Raw genomic sequence first — 5,896 nt, 5'->3', positions numbered from 1 at the left:
AAAAAAAAAAAGTACTTCTGCAAAGAGTACCAGGCACCTGAGAGATTCATTCATCTATGCACCCAAAAGTGGGTGGAGTAGATCATGGAGGAGGTGATGGAGCAAGGAGAGTTGCAGAGAGGCCAGCAGTGGCCAGGGGCAGTGATGGAAGAGAAGCTGGTTGCTAGTCCAGCTGTGTGCTGGCGCCCTTTTTCTGGGAGAGAAGGGTGGAGGATGAAGGCAATGAATGGGGGCCCACTTGGCCATTGTGTACAGCAGGAGGGAGTAGGTGCTTCCTGAGGAGAGCCTGCACTGTCTATGGGGAAGGAAAAGAAAGGGAAATAGCTAGACAGAGAGAATAGAAGCAAAATATCTCCTGTTGTCTGCTTAGAAAGGCAAGAGGACTGTCCACTGGCTTCTGAGACCCCCAGCTAGAGGATCTTCCTACCAAGGTGTGGGCACACCCGAAGTCTCCAGGGTTAAGTACATACTTCACCCTGCTCTGGCACCATCTTTTTCTTTTTTTAATGCATAACTCCCAACATTACCAGAAATCAGCTCCAATAAGAAAAACTAAAATTTTGTTCTCTATCTAGAAAGCAAAAGATAGACTCCACACTATGGAAGGCAAAGGGGTCTCACCCCAGAGCCTGTTTGCAGGCTTCTGCCAAACCTTATCAATCAGTGGTCTGATATAGGACAGTCAGGGTTGTTGCTGAAGAGCCCTGGAAAAAGCAGTTAGGACAGAAGCAGGTGCTGTAGGAGAGGAACCATGACCACAGGAGATGGGCTCTGGGGACATCTGTCAGTCTGTCTTCCTGTACTCGTAGGATGTGGAGTTTTTCAGTGATCCCGTCTCAAGTATTAGCTGGCATTCAGGACTGGAAAAGGTCAGTTTTCATTCCAATCCCAAAGAAAGGCAATGCCAAAGAATGTTCAAACTACTGCACAATTGCACTCATCTCACAAGCTAGTAAAGTAATGCTCAAAATTCTCCAAGCCAGGCTTCAGCAATACGTGAACTATGAACTTCCAGATGTTCAAGCTGGTTTTAGAAAAGGCAGAGGAACCAGAGATCAAATTGCCAACATCCACTGGATCATGGAAAAAGTAAGAGAGTTCCAGAAAAACATCTATTTCTGCTTTATTGACTATGCCAAAACCTTTGACTGTGTGGATCACAATAAACTGTGGAAAATTCTGAGAGAGATGGGAATACCAGACCACCTGACCTGCCTCTTGAGAAACCTATATGCAGGTCAGGAAGCAACAGTTAGAACTGCACATGGAACAACAGACTGGTTCCAAATAGGAAAAAGAGTACGTCAAGGCTGTATATTGTCACCCTGTTTATTTAGCTTATATGCAAAGTACATCATGAGAAACGCTGGGCTGGAAGAAGCACATGCTGGAATCAAGATTGCTGGGAGAAATATCAAGAACCTCAGATATGCAGATGACACCACCCTATGGCAGAAAGTGAAGAGGAACTCAAACGCCTCTTGATGAAAGTGAAAGAAGAGAGTGAAAAAATTGGCTTAAAGCTCAACATTCAGAAAACGAAGATCATGGCATCTGGTCCCATCACTTCATGGGAAATAGGTGGGGAAACAGTGGAAACAGTGTCAGATTTTAGTTTTTTGGGCTCCAAAATCACTGCCGATGGCAATCACAGCCATGAAACTAAAAGACACTTACTCCTTAGAAGGAAAGTTATGAGCAACCTAGATAGCAGAGATGTTAAAAAGCAGAGATATTATTTTGCCAACAAAGGTCCATCTAGTCAAGGCTAAAGTTTTTCCAGTGGTCATGTATGGATGTGAGAGTTGGACTGTGAAGAAGGCTGAGTGCCGAAGAATTGATTCTTTTGAAGTGTGGTGTTGGAGAAGACTCTTGAGAGTCCCTTGGACTGTAAGGAGATCCAACCAGTCCATTCTAAAGGTGATCAGTCTTGAGTGTTCATTGGAAGGACTGATGCCGAAGCTGAAACTCCAATACTTTGGCCACTTCATGCAAAGAGTTTGCTCATTGGAAAAGACCCCGATGCTGGGGGGAGGGGATTGGGGGCAGGAGGAGAAGGGGACGACAGAGGATGAGATGGCTGGATGGCATCACCGACTCAGCGGCCATGAGTTTGAATGAACTCCGGGAGTTGGTGATGGACAGGGAGGCCTGGCGTGCTGCGATTCATGGGGTCGAAAAGAGTCGGACTTGACTGAGCAACTGAACTGAACTGAACTCCAGTAAATGCCACTCACTGGGCATGATTACGTTCTTCCTAAAAAGGATGGCTGCTCTTTTCCAGAAGTTCACATTACAAGCCAGAAAGACTGAGAATAACTCCAATAGAAGATATTTGGGTAACTACATCCGCCCGTACAGCGGTCCCCAGCATCAGCCTGCCTCATTCACACAAAATCTTTTAGTACTGAAGACACCCAGGACGAGGGAAGGGGAGAAAAAAAAAAAAAAAGGATGAGATGTCTGTCAGTAACGTTGGGAAAAAAAATCAACAAGTGTTATCATTCATATGCTGGAGGAGCAGGCCAATGACCACATGCACAGAGCGAACGCGATCAGGCTCGGGGCTGCCGAGCGGGACCTATGGCTGGTGAAGAGGGACCTCAGTGTGGAACCCGCCCAGTATCAGCTCCTGACCTGCTCACAGGTCCACCAGGTGCGGCGGTGGCTCAGAAAGATGGAGAGGGCTGAACTCAAGCCGGAACCCACCCTGACAAAGGAACTGACTTTTTTTTCAAACGTTGGACAACATGATTTGGATACAAAGAGTAAACAGATTCAGCAGTGGATCAAAAAAAAGTACAAAGTTCAGATTACAATAAAAAAAGGGAAGAATGCAGCCAAGCTTGAAAAAAAAAAAAATGCAGGAAACAATAGAATCCTCCAGACGATGTCTGAAACAGTGACCTTCTCATCCAGGCCTTAGCCCATTACAGGTGACAAGGCTGTGATGTGTGTTCTTGGTCTCTTGAGAAAAAAGGAGGAGAATGCTTGGAGAGCAGCTCAGGGTACCCAGAGAGGAGACACTGTGAGCAGGGAAAATGGGAAGGATGTAGCATCTGATGTCCTGCACCAGTGATTTTTAATAAAAAACATGCTTCTGAGAGATGGAAAGAAGAAAAGAAAAAGGCTCCTAACTATCACTCTATTGAGCTATTATAATTGAAGTGACCCAAGCCTTGCTTAAGTAAGAAAGGTGTTCACTATGTCAAATGCAGTGGCAGAGACACTTCTCATCAAACACTATGAAAAATCACAGTATTATGGTATCACAAAAAGAAAATGGCAGTTTTCCAACAACCAAACCCAAAGACATGGACCATTATGATCCATATAAGGAATTTCAAAGAGCTGTTATGAAGAAACCCAACAAATTAAAGAAAATTCAGAAGGGAAGTTCAATGACCTCAGAAATAAAAACTAACAGACAGAGGAGTACTTTACTAAAGAGACTGAAATTCTAAAAAAGAAACAAGTAGAAATTCTGGAGCTGAAGTACTTAATAAATAAGGTAAAGAATGCTTTAGAAAGCTTTGGAAATAGAACAGATCATATGGCAGAGAGAATTAGCAAGCTCAAGGGAAAAAATATAAAAATAATTTTGATGCAGGAGGAAAGAAAAGTAAGATTTTTTAAAAGTGAAGAAACTATGTGAGAACTGACTCCATTAGAAAAGTCAACACAAGAACAATGTGTTTCTTAGAAGCAGAAGAAAGGGAGAAGGGAGCAAAGGGTATATTTAAAAAATGATAGTTGAGAACTTCCCAAACCTGGAAAGAACTTGGTATACAAGTCTATGAAATTATACAACACCTTATTATCTTAATGCAGAAAGATCTTCTTCAAGATACATTATATTGAAATTATCAAATGTTAACAATACAGGAAAAATTTTAAAACCAACAAGGGAAAAAAAGACCGTCACTTATAAAGTTACCCCCCTTTAGGCTATCAAGAGATTTCTTAGTAGAAACTCTACAGGCCAGGAGATAGTAGAATGGCATATTCAAAATATTGAACCATAAAAATTGCCAGCCAAGAACATTCTATCCAGCAAAGTTACTGTTCAAATATGAAGGATAAACTAAAGCTTTCCCAGATAAACAAAACAGAAGTTCACTACCGATAGACCTACCTTACAAAAAATATTGAAAAGAACTCTTTAAGCTGAAACAAAAAGACTAAAGTACACAGTACTCTAATCTATAGGGACAGACATAAAAGTAGGATGGCAGAATGAAATTAGGCCAACTAGGGAGCTGTTTCAGTAGTCCTGGCAAGGGATGTTGCAAGGTAACTTGAATTAGAATTATAGTTGTGGAAATGGTGAGTATTGGTTGGATCTGGCCAACATTTAGAAGCTAGAGCAGATCTGATTTGATAATGATTAAGGTATGAGGTGTGAGAACAAGGAAACATTTAAAAAATGATGTTTTATCGGCTTAAACAACTAAGAATGTTGGTCTCATTTACTAAGATGAGTAAAACAGAGGAAAATTCAGGAAATGCTTTGTTTTTTTTTCATTTGTTTGTTTTAATGTGTTAATCCTGGTTTTAATCTGGGACATCCACGTGGCGATGTTGTCTAGAGAGCTGGACACAAGAGGCTTAAGTAAGAGTGAAGTTTTACACATATAAGGTTGCTCTTCATCCAAAAAAGGGAAATAAGGAGAAATCTGCTATGAACATTAAGAATAATCACTGAGATATGAAGATCTGGAGAAGGTGAGGAATGAGAGAGAATGTTTCAAGAAAAGCTTCTTCAGTTCGGTTTCAGTTCAGTCGCTCAGTCGTGTCCAACTCTTTGCGACCCCATGAATCGCAGCACACCAGGCCTCCATGTCCATCACCAACTCCCGGAGTTCACTCAGACTCTCGTCTATCGAGTCAGTGATGCCATCCAGCCATCTCATCCTCGGTCGTCCCCTTCTCCTCCTGCCCCCAAACCCTCCCAGCATCAGAGTCTTTTCCAATGAGTCAACTCTTCTCATGAGGTGGCCAAACTACTGGAGTTTCAGCTTTAGCATTATTCCTTCCAAAGAAATCCCAGGGCTGATCTCCTTCAGAATGGACTGGTTGGATCTCCTTGCAGTCCAAGGGACTCTCAAGAGTCTTCTCCAACACCACAGTTCAAAAGCATTGATTCTTCGGTGCTCAGCCTTCTTTACAGTCCAACTCTAACATCCATACATGACTACTGGAAAAACCTTCAGCTGTGTCTAATTCTGGTGAGTAGAGTAAGATGTGTTCACAGAATTAGATAGGGGAGATTTCCACTGGTTGTATTAAAAGTAAACAGGATCATTGTTTAGTTGGTTAATCAAACCTAAGTATCTTTTTCTTTGAATTGATTTTTTAGGCAAGGCTCAAGGTGTTTCCATGTGGAGGAATGGTACTCTTATACGAAGTAGAGTCACAGACAATGGAGGGTGGCATTAAAACAGGCAGCTCTGGAGAGGGTATTTATAAATATAGGTCTTTATAAGGAGGTTTTTGATTATTACTTCAATTTTGTTAGTCATTATTAATCTCTTTAGATTTTCTAATTCTTCATGATTCAGTCCTGGTAGGTTGTATGTTCTTAGGAATTTATCCATTTTTTTCTAAGTTGTACAGTTCTTGTAATTGTTCACAGTAGCTTCTTATATCTTTTGTATTCTGCGGTAATAATTACAATGTATCCTCTTTCATTTTTAATTTTATGTGAGTCTTCTCTCTTTTCTCTTGGTTAATCTAGTCAAAGATTGGTCAATTTTGTTTACTTTTCTAAAAATAAACTTAGTTTCATTAATTTTTTTCTATTATGTTTCTAGTTTTTATCATCTATTTCTGATCTAATCTTTATTTTTTCTTTCTCTCATGTAACAGGCATAGTTTGTTCTTCTTTTTCTAATGA

The 5,896-nt window shown here is 41.0% G+C and overlaps 1 pseudogene; it reads left to right on the top strand.

Moving 5' to 3' along the window:
- The first annotated feature begins 2,266 nt into the window (after window positions 1–2,266).
- On the top strand, window positions 2,267–3,079 carry LOC120854006 (annotated as a pseudogene).
- The last annotated feature ends 2,817 nt before the right edge of the window (window positions 3,080–5,896 follow it).

The sequence above is a fragment of the Oryx dammah genome, unplaced genomic scaffold, assembly GCF_014754425.2.
Source record: "Oryx dammah isolate SB20612 unplaced genomic scaffold, SCBI_Odam_1.1 HiC_scaffold_27, whole genome shotgun sequence".
Taxonomy (NCBI): domain Eukaryota; kingdom Metazoa; phylum Chordata; class Mammalia; order Artiodactyla; family Bovidae; genus Oryx; species Oryx dammah.
Note: the sequence above shows the minus strand (reverse complement) of the source record. Positions and strands in the feature narration are given on the sequence as shown.